General features: G+C 43.7%; 1 protein-coding gene across 1 annotated transcript in view; it reads left to right on the forward strand.

Moving 5' to 3' along the window:
- Window positions 1-8243: 8243 nt before the first annotated feature.
- The window catches only part of MBTPS2 (membrane bound transcription factor peptidase, site 2), an 83303-nt gene continuing 66502 nt past the window's right edge, over window positions 8244-25044 (forward strand). The window contains exon 1 of the mRNA XM_075589356.1: window positions 8244-8502. The gene's annotated coding sequence lies outside the window, so the exon portion shown is untranslated. The remainder of the gene's footprint in view (window positions 8503-25044) is intronic.

The raw sequence follows: 25044 nt of genomic DNA on the forward strand, positions 1-25044 counted from the left end.
CACAAATTTAGATCCCAGCCAGGGCCGTTGGGTTCCACCAGGGGGAGATTGTAGCGATGTATAAAAATGGTGTACATCTCTTTCTCATGCTGGCAGTAATCCTGGTAAGTAGACAGGGTTGCCAGTAACAATCATGGAGGTTTGCCCTCAAACCCTGGTGAAGTGTCATATGTAACAAAGGAAGTGACAACATGCTTTGTGTCCACTGTTAGTGACACAGAGGTGGGTCTGCTTCTGGAGGTTATATAAAACACAGAACTGCCTAAAGTTAGTGGTTATGTTCTTGTGTCCGGAGTGAAGTGTCTGCAGCAGCCCAAGTCTGCCTGTCAGATACTTCAGTGCAAGCTGATTACACAATGTGTCCAGGGACCTGGCACAGCTGGTGGATCTCCCTTAGGGGAGAGGTGGAAATAACTCAATTAAGAGAGGAGGAACCTTGTGCAAGGAGGACTTCAACAGAATGAGCGGCTAAGTGACGGCCGCAATGAGGGGCAGTCTGCCTATGGAGATGACATTAATGATGCCCTGGTTCAAAAGATCCCTCCTGTGTGAGTATGGAGTTATTCCCCAGGAGGATGCACCAAGAAGGAGTTCCCCATCAGATACTTCCCCCTGCTGCCGCAGAGATCCTGATGGGGTGGAGGCGCTGCATCGAATGTGAATAGGACTCACAACACTACCTCATTCGCCTGTCATGGTGATACTTCCCCAATACCAACCCAGCGGGAGACTCAGGAGTCCTGTTACCAGCAGGTGCACCACATATCACACATCCATGTAATTAGGGGATTTTCTTACATATGGGTCAGGATCAGAAGGGCCCAGGGAAAACACAGTTACACTTATTACATAGCTGCACTACTTACAGCTGCAGCGGCCGTCATTCAAACACTTCACGCGTTGTGTACATCGAAATACTGATGTCATGACGCGGGATGTCTTCCAAACTTACCGCCTTAAGACGCGAGTGCGGCGAGTGCAGAAAATTGCATTTTAGAGTTCTGGTTTTTAAACACCTTAAATTGGCACAGTAGCACAGTACTGTACACATTGCAATTCATTCATTTCATTGCACACAGAGAAACAAAATCCATGAAATTCAAACAAAGCAATCACGATAAGCGCGGGTTCCTGGGGCGATTGGCCGCGTTCATGCTGCGTGGAGTACAGCAGAGCACACGAAATCGGCACTGTGATTTGTTTGAATAACGACCGCTGTACCTTTTTTTTTCCATTTATCATACCTACATATATCACCATTCAGTGGTCGTTTGTTCCCTGGAGCTCATATTCGGTTCTTTTCTAGTTTTATTGGGGAACATGATTGCTCTTGGATAGCAAGGCAATCATAAAAATATTGGAATTAGTACCTTTAGCCATAAAGCACAATGCACTGCAGGCTTTTATGCCAGTAAAAATGGATAACTGGTCCACACTTTGAATACTGACTCATGTTTGATTTTGAAAACCACAATATTTAGATGTTCAAAGTTGATGCCAGGGTACTATTGGCAGCTCACCAGAATAATAACATGCCAAAATTGTCTACAGAAAAGAGGTCCATTTGAGGGCACAGAATAACCGATCTCTCAGTTAAGTGGCTGTGCAGCCACGGCAAGGAGATTTATTCCACCAAGTTCTTTTTTCACATGGGCTCAACTCACTATGACTCCGGTGCACAAAGCTCCATTAAATCAGGGCAAATAACATGACGTTACCTGCGCATTGAGAAAAATCTAGCATGTTATAATTAACGCACATGGGTTGCGTTATGCATCTGTGTTACCTAATCCTAACGTCTATGAGCAGGTAATAAATACACAATACATAGGGAAGGCTTTCAGCCACATTAGCCTGACCCTACAGGTGTGAACACTGAAGAGGCTTCCACCTCTGCTGCTGATCTTGCTGCTGGAAGAATCAGGAGCATTACATTCACAGATGAGGATTTGAAAATCCTGATCAATGGGGAACTGTGCCCAAGAATCGCATTTGGGCCATTCTACTCAGCAGGATAAATACCCTGGGGAATACTGTCCGCACTGTGGATACAGTATGCTGAAGAAGCACTGAGCAGACAGTAAGCAAAACCTGAAAAACAACTTGCTGCCCAGACAAGGCGAACAGGAGGGGGACCCCTACCACAACTGATTTAGTCCACGTATGATGGAAGTCCTATCACCTTCCCAGGTACTAGCACTTCCATCGCTGGTGGACACAGGGGATCTTCTATCAATGTAATGTATACATGTAAAATAATACACTACTTTTTATATCACACATGACCAGTATTATTTCCAAGTCACTCACACATACATTTTCTGGGTAGTTCTCACACTAAGCTATATGTGACATGCTTACATTATATTAAAGATCTAATTTTCTTTAAATATACTACAGGCCATGCCTAACATATTACATTAATTGAACAATAACTCTAAATTAACCAGTTGTATATTTCCCCCCAATAGGAATATTAGCTATTCCCTATTAGATCACATGCATACATTCTTAACTGTACTTACAGTATAGTACATAATTCTATAATCATATTATTAAATGTTGTCAAGGGATCTTAACATCTCTGGAGCTGGACCCCTCCTTGCAGGAATCTCCTGTTGAAGAGGGGGAAACCGTTCTAACCTAGCAGAATTTTAGGGAGAGGAGCTCCAGGTTCCTCACCTGCTACACTACCAGGTCCGTCACCTGATGTACAACCATCTCTGTTACCTGTTGCACCTCAATCTCCTGTTGCACCACTACATCCATCACCTGCTCCTTCAAGAGTTCCCTCATCTCCTGTAGATGTGTCACGTGAGCAATATGACCAGGTCATCCTACAGTGCCAGCATCAGTTGATGCATATGCAGCGTTCGACCTACAATAAAATTCATGATGATCTTACAAATCTTTTATGGAACTGCAACCGGCATTTCCACACCATGACTCAACTGATGCTTCGGGGATGAACAGTTTAGCCCTGAAAAATGATGCTGTCAATGAGCTCCCCTGGGCTGTGCAACAAGCAACTGAGAACATTTGATTGACGTCAACTGTGCCGACTCATTGGCTACCTCAGGGGTATTGCTGATGATGGCCAGTTCCATTGATCCTCCTCCTACTCCTGCTACTTCCCCTAATCCACCTAGGCAAAAAGTGGCCAAAGTCGCTATTAGGTGTGGGAGGCCATGTACAAGGGATCTAGATGGCCTGTCCCTTCCACTGGAAAAAGAGATTTTGTTTTGTGTTCATTAGCAATTGAAATGTGTTACATTTTGTTTTGTGATCATTGTCAATTGAAATTTGTTACATTTTGTTTGATCACTATTTTTCAGCAACAGTACTTTAACTGTGTCTATGAATAAATGTTCAGTCAAGTATTTCTGTCTCTTTTTGTAATTATTCCAATAAATAGTTGTAATGTCTTTGTAAACACAATTTAGTTAGTACACAATATATAACATATCATGGTAACTGTTAGAAATATATCCTACATTAACTTTAAACAAATAAATGCATTATGCAGTTTATTACATAAACTAAATTATACTTTATTACAGTAGATGCACCTATTGATTGGTTTCTAAATGGTATATATTGCTAATATATATCTTAATCTGACGTATTACTATTTCAATGGAAATTGCTAAGTACCATACCAAAATAATATATTAGGATACCACTTTTTACATCCCTTTTGTTATTATAGCCTATTGACTGAATGATAATGAGAGAAACTCTGATCAAGTCTCACAGCAATATCGGGAGAGGTCCTAGGTAGCCCCACTGACAGTCAATGGGTTCATGCAGGGGTGCGCAAACCGGGGGGCGGCACTTACAGAGGCCCCGCACTCTTCCCAACAACATTTAGATAAAATGCCAGGGGGAGCGCGCGGCGCCTCTGTATGTCTCTTACCTTCTCTCAGGCGGCTTCTGGTGATGCGTCACAATGACAACGCGGAGTCATATGATGCTGCCCATGCCGGAGAAAAGGTAAGGGACGGGGTGGCGCAAGCAGGGGGAAAGATCAAGCAGCGTGGCTCGAACAAAAAAAGTTTGCTTACCCCTGGGTTTAAGTGAACATTGATATGTTTAGTTATTTTTAAATATCGTATATAGTACATTTTAATATGAAAGCGTTATTTAAATGTTTTATTTATGTGGTGTTTATATTATCTAAAAGTCTTATTGCCACATTTGGCTAACAGGGAAATTTTCCTTTACTACACAGGGGGTGGGGGGCAAGTTTGATGGGGCTTGGTGTTGTGGGTAGGTGCTCCATAAGGCTGGTTAAGCCCCCACGGGGGTGGTATTAGGGGTTGACCGCTTGCTTGCCTGTGGTTAGTAAAGCATTGCATGCAATTCTTTACTAGCCTCTAATGCAGCCAATGGGGTAGGCAATGTAATTTTAGGAACACATTAACACCCTTTGCTGTCTATGGTATACATTGGTAGCCGCATGAATCAAAGGGGTTAATGTATTTTCTGCCATAGGGTCTAACGTGCTGTCTGCAAGTTAGGATACCAACACGCAGGGCAGAGGTAGGGAGGGATACACTGACCTTGGCCTGAGATCAGAGTCCTATAAATGCACAGGTAGTGATGTCCGTTTCCTGGTCGAGGCCGGCAAGAATGGTCGGGTCGGTTTTGGGTCAAGGCAGGCGGCAGGCAAGAATGGTCAGGTCACAGTTCCGAGGTCGAGGCAGGCAAAGTACAAGGCATAGGTCACAGACAAAATCAATAGCAAGGAAGCACAGAACCGTCGAGGAGGGGAAAGCCGGTCCAAATTACCGGGGCCCAGCGGTCCAGAAGGGGACCCATGGCCCGAGTAGATTGCATATGTTTTTGCCTTTCTCGGTAGTATCATTATTTGACTATTTTTTTTTTGACATCCATTGTAAAGTAGGTGAATTTCAAAGAAAATAATAATGATATACAAAATTCGGTTATCGGCCAATATAGACTCTAATCAACCAAATAACTACTAATTACATATTAAGAACAGAATATAATTATATTTTAATGTAATTCTTAACAAAATATATATTCCATGTTCAAGGCACGCAGAATTCTGAATAACGGCTTGCGAACTTGTGCCGTGAACGCTATATAGATGACGTGCTGTGTATCTGGGGGTGCAACGAGGATGATCTATATAGTTTTCAAGAATATCTCAATGCTAATGACTGGAATCTCAAGTTCACTTTCAATAATAATAGAACATTAATAGACTTTTTGCATTTAACTTTGTTTGTCGAACAGGGAGCTATAGAAACCAAGACCTTTTACTAGAAGGGAGATACTAACATCTCTTAGCATCAAGCCACCATCATCTGAGATGAATAAATAACATCCCGCAAGGCCAGTTTCTTAAAACAAAACATAATTGTTCCCAAGTAGAGATGTTGGACAAACAAGCGGCAGATCTAAAAAGAAAATTAATTGAAAGAGACTACAGTCATACTAATATTTCCAAAGCATTAGAATCGGTAAAGAAAATGAATAGGGATGAGCTTATCTCCATGAATAGTAACAAGAAAAATAAAGTAACATCTGGCAATATGGAATTTGTTCTATTTATTACCAAATATAATGACATGGCCCCTAAAATCACCAGAATATTAAAAAAAAAAACATTGGGGAATTTTACAGGGTGACAAACAACTTTGTAAAATACTTCCAAAAATCCTCAAATTATTTTAAAAAAGCTAGGAACTTCAAATCACAGTTAGCGTCTAATTGCCCCATCAAGATAAAAACATCACTTGGTTAAAAGGCTAAAATGGTTATTATACCTGTTCGAAATGTGTAGGATGTAGATATAGCTCTAAATGCAAGGATTTCAAATCCAATATTAGTGGAAGAAGATTTGATATAGAGTCTTACCTAAAATGTAAAACCAGCTATATTGTCTGCTTGTTAGAATGCCCTTGCGGGCTTCAATACGTAGGGCGAACAAGTAGACCTTTAAAAAGAAGACTTGCAGAACATGTATACAATATTAAATATTAAAAGAGTGTCTCCAATCATTTCAAAATTAAACATAACCAGAATCCAGAGGGGTTGATATGTAAGGGCATTGATTGCCACAAACCCAATTTTCAAAAAATGAAATATCCAAGGAAACTCAAAAATAAACATTAATTTATTGTAAGCTCACAAAGAATGCCAGGTGAAGTGATAAAGTGCTTACACATGAAACGCGTAGGTGCATTTAATCTGGCATTCTTTGTGAGTTTACAATAAATTCATCTTTATTTTTGAGTTGCCCTGGATATTTCATTTTTTCCTCCATTCCTGGCTGTGCTCCAGTTCTACCTACTACTCTCTGGATCCTTTACATTACGGATTGCACACCCCAGACTTGCTGGACTGTCCTGTGACCAAGCTGACAGGTAATGGGCCATAGCCCTGCATTTAATTACTCTTGTTATAGCATTTATTACCATATCGTTATACTTAATTGGGAATAGCATTGTGTGCCACACATTGTGGTTGTCAGGTGGACACCGCTAAGCGCCTATTTCTCTCTGGTACAATAATTCATGACTTTGTCACTGTAGACATTCATTACAACATCCGGATTCTTATGGACTTACATACAGTATATATTTATTTATTTTCATAAAGTCTACATGTGATTCTGAGCACCATCTCTCACCCAAATATAGAAAGGGTTGCAAAACTAAGGATTTGGGGCTCGACCAAACCACTGTCAGACAGATGACATGCCTCCATTGTATTCAACCTCAGTGTTGTGGCAGATTACAGAACTCATCAACTAAGTTCCTAAACCATATGCTTTTCTTACATGGACGTGCTTCATCAGGCAGTCCCTTAATGTGAGTGGGTTGCCCCACCCTACTGTATATAAAGATCAAAAACGTTGTGAGTTTGGTCTTCACCATACAGGTGTGTGGAAACATGTCATGCCACGATCAAAACAAATTTCTGATGACCTCAGAAAAGCAGTTATTGATGTTCATCCGTGTAGAAAGTGTTAGAAAACAATTTCTAAGGATTTGTCCTCCAACAATCCACTGTCAGACAAATGGAGAAAGTTCAAGACTACAGCCAGGAGCGGTTGTTCAACCAAAATCTCAAAGAACAAACCGGTAAGTCATCTCGGAAGTCACAAAGAACCCCAGAGTAACATTCAAGGATCTGCAGGCCACACTCGCCTTGGCTAATTTGAGTGTTTATGACTATTATCAGAAAAAGATTGAACAAGAATGGTGTTCATGGAAGGATAGCCAGGAGGAAAGCACTGCTCTCTAAAAAGAACATTGCTGTGAAGCAAGGGGTCTCTGGAGCTGAACCACATTTCTGCCTCGAGGACCCCCTGCTTCCCGAGTTACAGGCCCTGGTATGGGGTACCGGTGTCTGCCTGTATTGTTTAAATGTCCTGTTCACGCAACGTGGGAGATTCAAACATGGCCGAGATACCGGTACCCCATACTGGGTCCTGTAACTCGGGAAGCACGGGGTCCCCGAGACTGAAATGAATGCGATTCAGCTCTGGAGAACCCCTGCTTCAATACTATGTTATTAAAATGTAAATTAAAACTGTGCCTGTAAGAGCTGTGCAAGGAGAGGCAGCGTCTCTCTGTGCAGTTATTCCAGACTGCCGGGGCAACATTTGTCTCATTAAGCAAACACAAATTAGTGCAATTTGTCATTTTTTTAAACGAACAATAAAAAACTTGGCAGTGAAACTGTGGCGAATAGAGCCGCTGGGACAGGAGAAGCAGCAGTAGCACGGAGAGGAAGCTCTCTCCTCCCCCCTCCCCTGTCTCTTACTGCACCGGCAGCCATAGGGACAGGAGAAGCAGCACGGAGAGGAAGCTCTCTCACCTCCTCTTCCCCCCTCCCCTGCCCCTTACTGCATCGGCAGCCACAGGGACAGGAGAAGCAGCATGGAGAGGAGGCTCTTTCTCTTCCGCTCCCCCCCCCCTGCTTTTTACTGCACCGGCAGCCACAGGGACAGGAGAAGCAGCAGCAGCACTGAGAAGATCTCTCTCCTCCCCTGCTTCTTAGCTCTCTCTCCTCCTCTCCCCCCCCCCCCCCCCCCGTCCCTCCCCTGCCTCTTACTGCACCAGCAGCCACAGGGACAGGAGAAGCAGCACGGAGAGGAGGCTCTCTCTCTCCTCTCCTCCCCCCACCCCCCCCTGCTTCTTACTGCACAGACAGCCACAGGGACAGGAGAAGCTGCAGCAGCACAGAGAGGAAGCTCTCCAGCCTCACTCCGGTGACAGCTCCTCCGCTGTGCTGGGAGGGAGAAGCCAGCCGGCTCCAGCCACTGTCAGGGAGTTGAGTGACTTCGGCTGCACTGATCCACTCCACCATGAGCCAAAGACCCGGGGAGCTGCCCCCAGCACAGCCTCTTTAAACCCCCACAGCCTGCATAAGCCCCCACCACCCGGCTTAGGATAACCCCCCCCCCCGGATGCCCAGGAGCAGACCACACGGGATGCCCAGGTGCAGACCCTACAAGATGCCCAGGTACCGCCACCCCCCCCCCCCTGATGCCCTCTCCTGCTGCCCAAATCCCAGCTCATGCTGCCTTAATGCTCCCAGACCACCCCCTCTCAGGCTGCCCTGCCCCTCCCCTCTCGCGCTCACCTGACCCTCCCCTCTCGCACTGCCCAGACCACCCCCCCCCCTCACAGCTGCACCAAGCCTGCCCACACCAACCCTGCCCCCCACTGCTGCTGCGGAGTTACGCCCTCCCGCCGCCACAGTTCCCCTGCCCTACACCCCACGTTGTGCACACTCCTATGCACCCTACGCATAGGACGGGGGGGGGGGGTGCTTGATGATGAGGGGGACTGCTGAAAGGGACTGGGGAGATCCAGTGTGCTGTGGGGAGATGATGATGATGATGATGATGGGGGGTTAAATGAGATGGTGATGAGGGGGGCTTAAATGAGATGATGATGACGGGGTGAGGTGATGATGATGAGGGTAGTGGTGGTGGCGTGAGAGGAGGATGAAGAGGGGGTGAGTGGAGGAGGGGGATAAGGGGGGTGAGAGGATGAAGGGGGTTGCGGTCGGAGAATTTATAAACTTGTTCAAACAGTGTGTGTTGTTTAAAATTTTTGTATGCGCAACATAATACCTGCATTTTTACATGGTGTGGCTATTTTCACTTCTAATTCGTCACACCTGTGGCTACATTGAAAAATAGGTTGCCCACCCCTGCTCTATACTGTATTCTGTATACTGTTTTCTGCCCACAGGTGTCAATTGCTTTTATGTAACTATTTGTAACCATGTATTATTTGTCTTAACTCTGTGCCCAGGACATACTTGTAAACGAGAGGTAACTCTCAATGTATTACTTCCAGGTAAAATATTTTATAAATAAATAAATAGCTGACGAGCTACCTGTACAACTGCAGGAGTTAAAAAGGAGGTAAGCAACATATATCTTCAATTGGATATATCAAGCTCTGCATCTCTATACATTTTTAGTTCAGTTTCAATCAGTATAAAATATTTTATTAGGCCTATGTAATGTGGTGGAGTGTCTCAGTAAGTAAAGACACTGACACTGACTTTGAAATGGGAACCTGGTTCAAATTCTGGTGCCAGCTTCTTATGACCTTGGGCAAGTTAATTTATCTCCCTGTACCTCAGACACCAAAATTAAATCATATGCTAATCAGGGCAAGGACTCATCGTGCCTGCAAAATTCTATATATAGCGCTGTGTACACTGTCAGCTCTATATAAGAAAAAAGTATTCATATTATGCTTATTACATTTCTTACGTCTGAAACTACTGTAATGGAAGTCACAGAAACATGCAAACTCCTCTCAGGCATATAAAAAGTGTTCACTCACGTGATGCAGGTGATTTTCAGGCGTGTTAGACAATGGGATCTGGTTCAAATGCTTGAGCAGGAACTCTCTCAGATTATAGAAGAAAAGATATATAGTGCAACACAGTTTATTAAAAACACAAATACATGAGCAAGGAGCCCATAAAACTCACATGTTCCAAACTGAAAACAAGTGATGTGACCACTCTGGGTCCTGTAGTATTGGCGTCTCTTGTGTTCTGTAGTTGAACTGGCAGCCGTCTCCTCGTGGGTCCCACTTCCGGATTGGACGGCGGGTGACATCACAGATATGTTCAGCCAATGAGAAATCTCCATTCCGGTCTCCTCAGTATCGGCGGTGATGGAAGGGAGCACGGGACAGAACGGCAGCGCTTCGGGTCCTCAGGAACTCAGGAATCACCTTACGTGTTTAATGCGGCGAACCAAACTTCTTCAGGGGTGTAGTGATATCAATGTCCACAAGTCCAATATAAATAGTCCCTTAACGTCGACGTCACAACGCAAAAGGGGGTCGGCGCCAAGTATAAGGACAAATCAGATTGAATATAGCTGACAACATCAAAGTGAGGAGTATTGGAAATGTATACATAAATGTCAGAGTATGACAGATATGTACAAATAGGGGGAACACAGAATAAGAAGATGAATAGTCTAGGAAGAGACAAACATCAATTAGTATGCAAATATAAATAAAATATATAGAAGGTATAAAAACCAAACATAATAATAATAATTGTCCAGGTATAATAAAATAAAAGATTAAGACCAATAAAAGTGAAAGAGTCCCATAGTGAAATTAGATAAAAAGGAATTTAGATCTATATCGATGTTCAAACCTGAAGGTTGGATGGTTTTTAATTTGTTTATCCAAAATGTCTCTTGTTGGGAGACATCTTGTATACATTTCCCTCTCCTCCAATGGGATTTTACTATATCAATACCCTGATATAGAAGATCTGGCGGATTGGACTGGTGAAACTTCTTAAAATGTAAGGAAACGTGATGACTTTCCAGTCCTAAAGTGATGTGCTTAATGTGTTCCAATATCCTTACTCGTAATGGTCTAATAGTGCGGCCTACATATTGTAGCCTGCAAGGACTTTGTATTAGGTAAATCACTGATGTGCTTTTACAATGAATAAACTCTTGGATTTTAAACGTTTCTTGAGTTGTGTTTGATATAAAGCAATCTGTTTTTTTCTTTTCCGTACTGACAGGCCTTACATTTTGAGCATTTAAAAAACCCTTTCGGTTTCCCCCCCCAACAGTGTTGTCAAGTGTGACAGTTTTCAAAAGGCTAGGGGCCAGTTTATCTTTCACATTTTTAGCCTTAGTATACACTACTTGGGCTCGTTTTCAGGTAAAAACTCTTAAGATTTGATCACTTTTTAAAACACGCCAATGTTTGTTCAATATCCTATTAATTTTAGAATGTTCACTATTGAACTGGGTGACAAAAGGGATACAAATATTTCCATCTTTTTTCAACGTTAGACTTCTCTCTAATTCTCTTGCTTTTTTCTCTGCTTCCACTACTTCTAGAGGTGGATAATTTCTCTCAATAAACCTCTGTTCAAGTATAGATGATTGTGCCTCTTATGTTTCCAAATCTGAACAGTTTTTCTGGACTCGTCTAAATTGCCCAAAGGGTATGTCAGACGTCCATTGCGGATGATGACAACTGCTTTTCAAGATGTAATTATTGCAGTCAACCTGCTTGAAAAATGTCTTAGTTCTTAATTTTTGCTCGTCCATATATGACAAGGTCTCAAAAATCTATACTTGAATCGTGATATTTATGGGTGAAGTTCCAATTTAAGTTATTATTATTCAGGTACATAATAAATTGTTCTAATGTATCTACTGTACCCTCCCAAATAAAGAGAATATCGTCTATATATATTTTCCAAGTCACCAATGGATTTCTTCTTCAGACAAAATTCTTTTAGGTCGTTATTCAATGGTGGGCAACCTTGATCTATTTTTGGTAGATCAAAATTGCGCACCATTGAATAATGACCCAGAAGAATTTTGTCATGCCACTCTGAAGAAGAAATCCACATTAAAACCACAATACGATAAGGGAAATTTTGTGGATACATTCTACCATCTAATATTAAAGGATTTTAAATAACTTACAAAAAACTCTAAAGGTAAGAACAATATATCAAAACCAGAAATAGATGCTATAGATAAATGAGCAAAAGACACAAAATCTAGTAATAAAAGCTGGCGATAAAGGAGGAGGCACAGTAGTTATGAGTAGAGAGTACTACTGTATATATGTAGCCCCCTTCCCCCCCCCCCTCGCCCTCCGTGTCTAGGGTGACCACGTGTGCTGCTATTACCTGAGTGGCAAACAGGAGGTTTGATTCTCCACCAGTGGGAGCTTGGGGTTTGTGTAATTAATATAATAACAGCGCCTCCACTTTGGAAGGATCCTCACACAGTGGGATAGCCCCTCCCAAGACAATACAATCAGTAATTGCACATAAGGGTATATGTAACAGTATTTACTGGACAGTAATTTATAACAGGAACAATACAACATAGCATATAACAATACAATATATATATATGTATATATATATATAGATATATATTCCAACCCGTGGAATATCCCACACAGTAATTGGGTGCAGGAGAACCAGTGTCCCAGTGTCCAGGCCACAATAGCCAATCCCAACCCAAGTGTGTGACAGCGCTGCCCTTGTGTATTGTTGGTGCACTTGTAGATGTACCTGCTCAGGCGATCCAGCACCCGGGTGCCGCTGGGTACTAACAAACAACCGATCATTCTGTCCACCGAAGATCCACCTCCGCGTGGGGAGGTATCCGATTGGAGGTTCCCACCTTAGGATAGTCTCTGGTTTGATGGCCTGCTCTTGTCCCAGACGCAGGCAGCACACACCACATGCATCTGTAGCATATATGCTGACAAACACTATATTGCTAGGGGAAACGTCCCTGTCTAGGGGCCATCCATACAGCACACAAGCTATTAGTGATGGGGTCTAGCTGGGACCTATGGGGATGTTCTGATCTAGACCAGTGGAGCACTTTTCCCTGGACATTACCTATCCCCTAACTATCCTGCTTACAACTAACTGTCCAGAGAAATCTAATTATGTCATGCGCTCAGGCATGTAGCTGAGTATACTGACACCATGGAGTGTCAGTGTGCTGACAAATGGGAACAGCAATCGGAGGGCACAAGGGGACCACAATAATAGTCGGGCCCAGGGGCACAGTGCTTACCCCTGTCAGATTTTGTCGAATTTGAAGTGAATTTTGACTGATTTCTGTGGCGCCAGATTCCTCCCTGTCTATCTACAACTAACTGTCCCCTTAACTGTCAGAATCCCAACTGTCAGAATTCTAACTGCCATACATCTCTTAGCCCTATTGGTTGCCTGGCAACTTGGCCTGCAGCCTCTGAGGCTGCTGAAACTTGTAGTTCCCCTGCTGTGCTATGCTATTATGGAAAGGTAAGGGGACCAGAGGGGCCCAGGCTATATGTAGAAGAATCACTAAGAATTCTAAGAGTGAGGATCGGACGCAAGCTCCACTCCAAGGTTTGATTCTGACTTGCCGCAAGCTGTCCTCATCAGCTCCTGCTGTGTGCACTCTACACACTAACAAATCAACACTCTGGTTTGACTTTTAGCCTCTGATGACCAGCAGTTCACCTATTGGCTGTTTCATCCTTTATATGCTCAGTCTTTGCCTCTGCAATTTGGCTGAGCATAATACTTTGTTTATTGTGACGTTGTGCTGGTCGCAAGCACTCTGTTATTTCTTCTCCTGCCTTGCTTTGCCCTGTCTGTTCTGCCTTGCAGTCTCATCTGAACCTGGACCACGGAATCATCTACTATTCTACCATCTCCTGTCCTCGACTGTAACACGTAGCTCACCACAAACCAGACTCGACCGCGAGGCTGAGGTAGGGAATTGTATAAACGCCAACCCACATCTACGAGAGCGCGCCTAGAGTGTAGATTGGTCTTGCAAGCTGGATCAGGAGTACAGAAGGTAGAGTAGTCATTTATACTTGCCGGGCCTGGATTGGAGAGTAACAGATCGTTGGGGTACTTTGCCAAGGTCAAGATTGGAGAGTGGAGAGTGGAGAGTAGTCGTTGAGGATAGCCGAGGTCAGGAGTAGAGAGTTCAGGAGTCCAGATACAAAGCAGGGGTCAGGCAGCAGCAGGAACAAGGCAGGATACAGCAAGGTACAAGGTAGAATTGAAGCAAGGCACAAGGCAGGATGCAGCAAGGCATAAGGTTATGCTCAGCAATGAGTGAATAAGCAATGCACCTATTTAAGGAGCCATCAGCCAATGAAGAGCCAGGGTGGAGCAGAGGAGGAGAATCCAATAGGCTGCTGAGTCACACAGGTGTGCCCTATGACACAGCCAAATTAGGAACGGAGGCGGAGCTACGTGTCACGCACGTCGCCGACGTAGAAGGCTGGCAACCTGGTCGCACGTCACTAGTGAACCGCGCATGTCCCTCTGCCAAGCGTGCCCGAGTCTTGGAGGTGGTACCAAGGGCACGCTGTTCCGTGTGCGTCACTGAGGTCAAGGGGCGGAGTCCTGTGCACGCGTCACTCCCGTGCCGGGCCTGCCTGTCACAGGAGTGAAGGTGGAGACTGGGGGAACGTGAGTGCCACTCGCCTGCGTGGAGACGGGGCCTGGAGGCGGAGCCTGTGGGAGGATAGACTGCTTGTAGTGCGCGCATATAACAGGGCCAATAGATTGTGCATCCTGAGCGTCTGTCGTGGCAGGGGTTTCCAGGTGAGGAGAGGGTCTCCAGCTGCCAGAATAGTGAATCCTCATATTGACTTCAGCTACGTGACCTCTACCATCCTCCTATCTCTAATCCCTGACCACAGCGGGTATACCTACTACCCGACTTCTCCTACCCTGACCCGGCTACACGACTACGAAACTGGACATGGACGCTGGCTCCGGGACAGTGTGTACCAATCCCCACCTCGGCCTCGCGGTTCCATCTTGTTTGTGGTGTGCACTCGTTCCACTAAGTGATAGAAATGCGTACTCAGTTTTACTTACTGATCCAACTAAATTATTTACATCAGAGTTCGATTTATTACTACAGACAGGTAAAAATTTAAGGATATTAAGTGACAATGAATTTCAGTTCTTATACAACAAATTTCCCTAAATCCTGATATTATATTTTCTACCTAAAGTGCACAAGGATATGAATAGACCACCTGGTCGTCCCATCATTTCTGGGATAAATTCATCTACCTCAAATTTGTCACAATATATTGACACCTATTTGAAGGAGTTTGTCTTTCTGTTAACCTCAGTTAAGTCTCTCAAATATGATGGCATCAACATCTTAGAGAATATAGAATGGAAAGAGAACTATATTTGGTGCATAGTTGATGTCACTTCCCTTTATACTATAATAGACCACTCCCAAGGATGCAGCGCTATAAAAAGGACACTAGACAAATCTGGGAAATGTGTTCAAGAACAAACTGATTTCATTTTAGAGGGTATAAAGTACATACTTGAACATCATTTCTTTGCTTTTGAGGGTGAATTCTATCTACAAACTAGAATTTTAGCCATGCGACCAGGTTCGCGCCAAGTTATGCCAATATCTTTATGGGTATTTGGGAGGAAAATCATATTTTTCCCACACACCCATTTGATGCAAACCTGGTGACTTGGAAAAGATATATAGACGATATTCTCTTTATTTGGGAGAGTACAGTAGATACATAAGAACAATCTATTATGTACCTGAATAATAATAACTTAAATTTGAACTTCACCCATAAAAATCACGATTCAAGTATAGATTTTTTTAGACCTTGTCATATATGGACGAGCAAAAATTAAGAACTAAGACATTTTTCAAGCAGGTTGACTGCAATAATTACATCTTGAAAAGCAGTTGTCATCATCCGCAATGGACGTCTGACATACCCTTTGGGCAATTTAGACGAGTCCAGAAAAACTGTTCAGATTTGGAAACATAAGAGGCACAATCATCTATACTTGAACAGAGGTTTATTGAGAGAAATTACATTTGAAGTTCACCCATAAATATCACAATTCAAGTATAGATCTTTTAGACATCTTATATGTGTACAAGAATAAAATAAGAACTAAGACATTTTTCAAGCAGGTTGACTGCAATGATTACATCTTGAAAAGCAGTTGTCATCATCTGCAATTGGACGTCTTTGGGCAATTTAGACGAGTCCAGAAAAACTGTTCAGGTTTGGAAACATTTGAGGCACAATCATCTATACTTGAACAGGGCGCTAAGCCGATTGGGTGGCAATTTTTGACGTCACTCACTGGCGCGAATAGGGACTGTATTTCAATGCCGGTTTTAATCTTGCAACTACACCTTGATAAAGGGTGTGCTGCCCGAAACGCGTAGGTGCATTGTGTTGCTGCTCAAGGAGTCTGTTATGATCCATTTATTCAATAATGATAATAATAATTTTTATTTTGCTATGTTGGCCTCCTATCTTTTGGCAGTGCTCTGCCTTTTTTACAATTTTTGTTTACCTAAACCATTGGGCAGATCTAGCACGCCATTTGGAACCCACATTCTGGACTTCACGGAGAGAACCATGGAACTTACTGAGTGAGTCATTCCAAATTGAGTTTTCTTTATGTTTTATGTCACCTAAAAATGGGACACAGTATGTACTTATGTGCAAGTTAGCACTAGGTACTAGTTCCTTAATCCTTGCTGGGCTGCTGATAAACTATGTTACTAATTGAAGTTGTCCTGCGGAGTGTTTTATAAGTCATAAGGATACAATTAACACTTGAAGCACCGGCTGTTACCGATTTATACTTGTACAGAGGTTTATTGAGAGAAATTATCCACCCCTAGATGTAGCGGAAGCAAAGAAAAAAACGAGAGAATTAGAGAGAAGTCTAACATTGAATTCAAACCCCAAGAAAAAAAATGGAAATATTTGTATCCCTTTTGTCACCCAGTTCTATAGTGAACATTCTAAAATTAATAGGATATTGAACAAACATTGGCATGTTTTACAAAGTGATCAAATCTTAAAAGAGTTTTTATGATACGGAGAACGAGGTTGGAATGAGGAGGAGGAGGGGGGAGGATGGAGGAGGCAGAGGAGGATAAGGAGGGGGGACGGATAAGAAGGAGGGAGACGGATAAGGAGGAGTGGAAAGAGGATGTGGAGAGAGGAGGAGGTAGGGGGGACGAGGGGAAGGATAGGGAGGAAGGGGCTTGAGAGGATAAGGAAGGGGGGTTAAAAAAGAGGAAGAGGGTTAGAGGAAGAGGAAGGGGCTTGAGAGGATGAGGAGGGAGGGTGAGAGAATGAGGAGTGGTTGGAGAGAGTGAATGGAAGGTGGTGGGAGAGAGAATGGGGGTATAACATTTTTATTTGACATCCCCGAAAGTTTAGGGTGGAGCGAGGGGGGGCAAGGCTGAAGGTTCGCCTAGGGCACTGAATACCCTTGCACCACCCCTGAGCAAGTGTGATGGTCTCCGGAACCGGGGCAAGCTGTGGTCATAGCACCAAAAGATAAATGCTGAGGGGCGTCCGATCCAGAGATATTGACGAACCCGCAGTGTGACCGCGGCAGGCACAATCTCCCCGGAGCTGCAGATTTTTCCTTTTTCGGCCATGGCTAAGAAGACACTAAGTCTTGTTCCTGTACATCTGTATGCAGTGTAACCATGTAAGAGACGTGGGCAGAGGTATGCAATGGAGACCGTTTCAAGTGAAACTAAAATTAGGCTTTATTACACCTGTCCCTTTAACACAGGAAAACATATGAAAATAAGCCAAACAAAAACCTATCTCCACTTTGGAGAATATCTACTCATGTAGCTCAGCCCTCTCTGACTGGGTGGCTAGCTAAGCTATTTACCAGCCCACATATATATACATATATACAGCTATACAACAGTCTCATAAGAAAGTCTTATCTGTGTCTTGTAGCTGTAGGGGAGGCTTCTCTGCTTTCTTGGGTCCACACCCCTGTGTGCTAAGGCAATGTCAGGATCCAGGTTTAGAATCTTGTCCCCTTTGTCTTGCTGTCAGCGTGCAGTCTCTTTGCAGCTCAAGGCATCTGTCCTTCCTTGGTTCAGCCCCCAATTGTGAGACTAAGGAATCCCTCTTCCTGTGTCTGTCAACAGGCTTTTTCTATAGTTGAAATCAGCCAGGTGGAGCCTGGCTGATTGCTGCTGTGCAATTTAACCAGCACTCTGCTGGATTAGAGGCAAGTTTCTTAACAGAAATAAGTCCCTGTTACAAACCTATTCAAAGTCTAAAGTCAGTCACAAAGATACAGTGTACTGCCACATAGTGTCCTTTCATAACATAAATGAACACAAGGAAATTAATAGTAGTGTAATTTCAGACAGAAGAGAACTAAGGTTAATTCACTACGACATGTCATTAAGGCTTGAGGGTTGGAGTATGTAAGCGATAATTAACCATAATATATGTTTAAGAAAAGACTTGTGACCCCTACACTAACTTTATCAATGATGCACATTCATGTTGGTCCATTGAAAGTTCACTATCTTATAATCAAAATTGGATTCTGGAGAGGCTTTGTTTCTGTTTCGGCTCAATCAAAGCCATGCCAATCCAATCAACAAAAGCCTTTTCATGCATCCATGACAGCCATTATCTCCAGTGATATCCTGCCCTCCATTTATTGTGTTTCTAGTAAGGTGTTTGTTGTTTCTTTCCTTTGTGACCATAACAGCAAAACAGACTGTTATTACTGTCTAAACATGATCTACAGCTGTACTGAAGGCTGAACAATATATCTCTTTTTTTGTGCGGTAATGTTACTACCCCAAAGTGTATATTCAGGAGTATAAAAAAATTAGGGTCTCATAAACTGTGGTCCCTGAAAGTCAAATACAAAGGAAGAAGGTTCTCTAATATGCACTCTCGATTACAATTAGTGTATCAAAGTTTAATTATGCAAAAGTTTGTATTTAAAAAAAAAAAAAAAAAAATTTAATTCTGTGTTCTTGTCATAAATACTACATTAGAACCAGTGGCGTAAATACCATTTTGGGACACCCTGCAAAATGTTCCCCATCACACTCAATCCCTATTTCCCCTCACACTCCTTTTTTCCCCCTCACTCAATCCTCCCGCCCTCACACTCAATCCTCCTCCTCCACCCCAACTTTTGTTATATTACATAAGGTCACAATCTCAGCAGCACTCCTTTTTCACACGAATATATATGGTGTTGTGGCTTTGGGCGCTGAGTTTACAGGAGCTATTTGTGTTAACATATGAAGAGCATCAAAATGAACAACATTATTACAAATAAACATGCAAATTAATAAATATCGGTTAATTAAATGTGCTCCGATGAGCTCTGGTAACAGCAAAGTTTTGATAACCATTTCTAAAATGTTTACTTCTACAGTAAGCTTGTTAGCCTCCTACATAAAGCCAGCCAGTTCCCTACCACTTCCCTTTAATGCCGCGGGGCGCGCTGTGGGGACCATCCTGCATCCAGCAGGATCCTCATGGGATGGAGGCGTTGTACAGTAAGAGCCAAGAAAAACCCTGCCCTGTCGCTGCTCCCAAACTCCAACCGTGGAGCAACTCAGACATCCTGAACTAGCAGATGATCTATAGTACACAGGGAAATACCCATGTTGTGGCCAGATCTTCCGTGGCAGGGGGGAACAGGTGCTACTGTCGGGGCCGAGTTTATTCTAACATTTACCCGGTCTCGGCCGTGCCAGATACCGGGCACGCGCCGCATTCTCCCGCGCACGCGCCGGAGCCTCAGAGGATCGGTCCTCCGATTGGGGCTTCCCCCTCCCCTCTCCGGGTCCGCCGGGTCCCCCGGAGCCCCCCACTGCCATCCACCACATTAGAGGAACCCAGGGCTCCCTCGGGGAGCCCTGAGCATGCGCGCCATACACGCACACTCCCGATGAAGTGTGACCGCGCATCGATGACGCGTGGCACGTCGAGGGAAAAAAACGAGCAAACCGGGAAACCTCCCGGCTTGCAGCACTAGCCAAGTGAGGATAAAGTGTGCCGCCTCTGTACATACAATTAATGTATGCACAGTTTCTCAAACACATCTTTTTAAATTCTAAGTGTAGCCCTTGTACCCCCACCCAAAATGATATGGGGGGGGGTCTGCTTCTTGTCTGTCTAATTCCTAGGTGTTGTGCTGTACCTGTTGGTAAACAGGAGGGCTGAGTGCTCCGCATTGTTGTGGGGAGAAACAGGACAGGTTCACAGGTTACCTTAGTTCTTGTTCGGTGCAGCACCTCCAGTCAGCATGGATCCTCTGTGATAGCAGGGATGGCCCATACTGGCACCTTTGTTCTTAATAGGGGAAATTGACTCACACAGGTTCTGGTACAAATGAACCTTTATTGCGCGCAGTTGTTGCAACAGATCAGATGAATCCTTTTCTGCCTTTCCTTTCTTGCAAGGCCAGGGTTAAGGCTTGAGGCCCAGACTCCTCCTCTGCCTCCAGTGAGACAGAGGGTAGATGTATTCACTCTGTGACAAGAGACCCAGAATTTAGGAAAATGCCAGAATTTATAACCTGGGGTTGGTGATTCTAACCCTGCCTCTTAACAGAGCAGGTTGAATACTCATTGGTCATCATACCTTACAGATTAACCAATTAGTACCCTTCCCTCAGACTGGCACTCTCTGGCTGTTGCTAAGACCCACCCTTAGATACTGCTGATACATCCAAGGCTGCAAAAGCACACAGGCCTTGTTGAAGCAATTGCCCTTCCACTGCCTGCACCTAACAAGACTTACACTGGAAAGGTCCAGAAAAAGAAGTAGCGGCCGGAGGCTAGGCTACATGAGCTACAAAGCTCTAGTGGTTAAACTGAACACTGTTATATAAGGAGTTTAAATATCAGCAAAGGAAATGTAGAAAATGAAATTTACTGGTTGTATAAGTATTCAGTCCCTTGGTAGAAGCACCTTTGGCAACAATTACTGCTAGGAGTGTTTTTGGATAGGTCTCTACTAGCTTTGCACAGTAGGAATGTGATTTTTTTGCCCATTCTTCACAGGAAAATTGATCGAGTTCTGATTAGTTTGGTGGGAATCATCGATAGACTGCTATCTTCAAGTCTCGTCATAAATGTTCGATTAGATTCAAGTCAGGACTTTGTCTGGGCCACTCAAGACCATTAATTCTCTTCTTGTTCAACCACACCAGTGTGGCTTTGGGTTTGAGATTCAGGTCATTGTCCTGCTGAAATGTGAATTTCCTCCTCACTTTCAGTGTCTTTGATGACTCAAACAGGTTTTCCTCAAGGATTCGTCTGTACTTTGCACCATCCAATCTCTCCTCTATGCTGACAAGCCACCCAGTCCCTGCTGAAGAGAAGCATCCCCATAACATGATATTGCCACCAGCATTCTTGACAGTTGGGATGGTGTTGACTGGATGATGTGCACTGTTGTGCTTGAGCTAGACGTAACGCTTGAAATTTAGACCAAAAAGTAAAAACATGTCTCGTCTGACCACAAAACCTTTTTTCCACATTTGCAGGATCAGCTATATGCTTTTTCGCAAACACCATACGTGATTTAAGATGAGTTTTTTTGAGTAATGGTTTCTTTCTTGCCACCCATCCATGCAGTAATATTTAGTCCCGGAAGGATTCTGGTGCCCAGATGTATTGGGGGCATGGGAAAAGAATCATTCAAAATAGCACTTGATGTACAGATTATGAAATTCAGAGCTTCTTTGTAGCTTCAATAATCAAGGGTATAAAGTCAGGCATGGTAATAGAAGATAATGCTTACCTAGAACCATCAGATTTAAAAATATATTTTACTACATTACACGGTGACCAGGAATAACAGTGCAATACATTTCTTCAACTAATGCCTACATACAGTAAGTGCAGCCTTGTAACCAGAGCAGTCCAAAGTGGAATATCCACAAACAATACACTCACATACTCATGAGTCTCTGTCTTCCGTTCTGTATGTCGTTGGGAGCTCATCGGTGTGCAGGATCCGCTTGTTACTTTAACACGGAAGAAAATGGACTGGTGTGGGGCACTACCAGACGACAATGGAGAATCAAGAGGTGAACAGCAATAAGAGAATAAAAAAAACTAATTTATTTTCATCATTGATTAAAAAAAGAACAAAGATACGTGAGAACCACCTACACGTTTCGCGCAACGGTGCGTTATCAAGGTGTACATATACACATAAAACCAAGCATATTTAAAGCCTCCAATCTGATGACATCATCCATCTGCGTCATGCATCCTCCGCATGTACTTACGCCCTGTGTAAAACGTCATCACGTTTGTATCTCAAAACGTACAAAACATATATAACTTCATAGATTTTCAACAAGAGTGCTTTGTTCTGTTTGATAAAGTTATAGGTTTTGTAAGTGTTGAGATCCGAACGTGATGACGTTTTACACAGGGCTTTAAATCTATTTAGTTTTTTGTGTATATTGTGAAATAGTTCCAGGATATTAGGCAGCTTTCTGTCCTATTTTAGATCAGAAAGTGCAGCCACAGGGTGTAAATGTGATCCATCCCACAGCTTCACAGTTACTGAGGCTGGACTAGGGGAAATCCAGACCAGAGTTCACAATGGTTCTAATTTCTCTCATCTGCCCTCCTAATTGAGGAACAGGTACTTAGGGCAGTTTGGTATGCTGCCTCACTCTTTCTCCCAGAGCTTGGGGCATCGCTGCTCCCTAGATTCAGTCTGGGGAGGACGCCCCCTTCAATGTAACAAAAAACCTTCCTTATGAATTCTGTAACCGATTATAAATGTGCTGTATTTCGTATAATTGGAAAGCGGATGAGCCGCCCAACCCTAGAGTGAGAATCTTCTGTCTAGTAAGTGCTTCGATTGAGCAGGGTTTATTTCAAGTGTATTTATTTGCAAGTGTTGCAGTACCCTGCTGGGACAGAATAAACAGGCAGAGGCCTGAGGAACTCAAATATATTTCAAAGGATTGCAGTCCCACTGCTTGGGACTAAGTTTACAGGCAGACACCTGAGTACCTCAAATGTATTTCAGTTAAAGTTGCAGTCTCCTGCTGGGACGGAATAAAGCAGGCAGAAGTCTGAATGTTACAATATAGAGCTATATGTTAGCCCGGACAGAAGGCAGATCAACGTAAGTAAGCTGTTTGTCACAATATATACACCTTGATAAAGCACTGATGTCTGAAATGCGTAGGTGGTTCTCACTTACCTTTGTTCTTTTTTTATCCACAATGAAAATATTTTTTTTGTTTATCGGAGTTCCCTTCTCGATTCTCTATTTTCGGCTGGCAGTGCAACATACCAGTACATTTTCTGGGTTGTGTCAGGATGGCATAATGCATTCTCCACTTACATTTTCTTGTACCTATCTCCTATTCTTTGCCTCTCTACCACTTTATCCCTGACTTTTTTTCGAAAGCTCCTTGGACTTCATGTTTGCTTTGTTGGATCACTATGTGAGTTGCAGCTTGAAAGTCTTTATATACCTAAGGAAACTGATCTAGCTAACCCACTGATTACACACAGGCTGAAACCATTTCACTAATTTTGTGACCTTTCAAACAATTCATTTCATTTAGGGCTACAGTAGCAAAGGGGTTGAATACTTATGCAACTGAGATTAATCTATTTTTCTCTGTAAAGCTTACTTCTTTATATTCTATATGCATTTTCTAATTTTATGACTTCGGGGTAGTTTTTCTAGATTCTACATGTAAAGTCTAATTTAACAGCATTGTGGCGTACGCTCAGGTGCCAACCAAATGTGAAAAATGTGCAGGTGGTTGAATACTTCTGCATACCACTGTACCTATAGACGGCAGCAACAATTTAGGAGGATAATTTGGCCCAGGGTATTTAAATTCAGGGATAACCTAGCAGAACTTCCTGAGGAAGAAGTCCTGCAAAGGCATAGGTTGAGAAGTGCAGCAATAATAGATCTGTATCAAGTAATAAGGAGTGATAGAGAACCTCCGACAGACAGGAGTTATTCCATTCCTGGTCTTGTTAAGTTGTTGTGCTTATTACATTGTCTAGCCTGTACGTCTTTTCAATCTATGCTGGCTGTTGTACAGGGAAGTGGAATATTGCAACCCATGGTTTCGCAGTGTTTTAGCCAAGTACTTGTAACGCTCGGCCTGCCCACAAGCCAGACGAGACCCCGGGACTAAGGTGGAAAGGAGAAATACCACACACCTAACAGTAAACGGAGGCACGGCCGGAGTGTGGAAGTAGCGTAGTTGGTCCAGGGAACAAAAATAGAAAGAGTACCGTACTTGCCAAGTCCAGCGTAGAAGGGTAAAGTCTGTAAGCCAATGGTCAAGGTGTGGGGAGAGTAGCGTGGTAGAGTGTCCATAAGCCTGGGTCGTGGAGCATAGAGAGCACCGTAGTAGAGGTCCGTAAGCCGTGTCCAAGGGATGTAGAAGACTGCAAGGTAGGGAGTCCAAAGCCAAATCCAAGGGTACCAGAGAGCAGCGTACTCAAAGTCCAAAGCCAAGGGTCAAAATCCAGGGAGGTCAGCAGAGAATCCAGGGACAGGAACAGGGACTGAAACACAAGAGAGCCAGGCAGAGCAGACAGCACCAAGGTACAGAAGCTATGCAGAGCAATGTGGTAATGGCGAGGGGAGACTAAATAGTGGGCTGGGACCTATCAGAGGAAAGGGAGGAGCAGAGGTGCAGCCCAAGGGAAGCCCCGATAGGGGAGAATAGTCTGGGGGGTGGACCTGGTGGAGCAGGGGCAGGGAAACGAACCGATGCGCGCGCCGCACCTGAGGAGGCGGGGTCAGGTTCCCGGCGCCAGTAAAGGGAAGCCTGGGTCCGCGCGCGCCCGTTAGAGTGACGTGCGCGACCCGGAAGTGCGGGAGCCGAGGGCCGGGGCACGCCACCGGGGACCAGAGGCAGCGGGGAGAAAAGGTAAGGAGGCGCTGGTAGCGTGAGTCCCTGCAGCGCGGGTCCTTACAGTACTTCATGCCTTTAAAAGACAAAAGGATTGCAGAAGGGATCATTGAAAGGGTACAAAGGCTTGGTCAGAAGGGAAATGATGGAGAAGGCGAACAAGGCTTGGAGAACAGAGTTGCTTTCTTGAATAAACTCTTGGGGGAAAGAAAAACTAGATTTCAGCAAGTATTTCATATCATTGTTGTTGCAGCATTTGTGTAAAGTGTA

This window comes from Ascaphus truei, chromosome 3 (genome assembly GCF_040206685.1).
Source record: "Ascaphus truei isolate aAscTru1 chromosome 3, aAscTru1.hap1, whole genome shotgun sequence".
NCBI classification, from domain to species: Eukaryota; Metazoa; Chordata; class Amphibia; order Anura; family Ascaphidae; genus Ascaphus; species Ascaphus truei.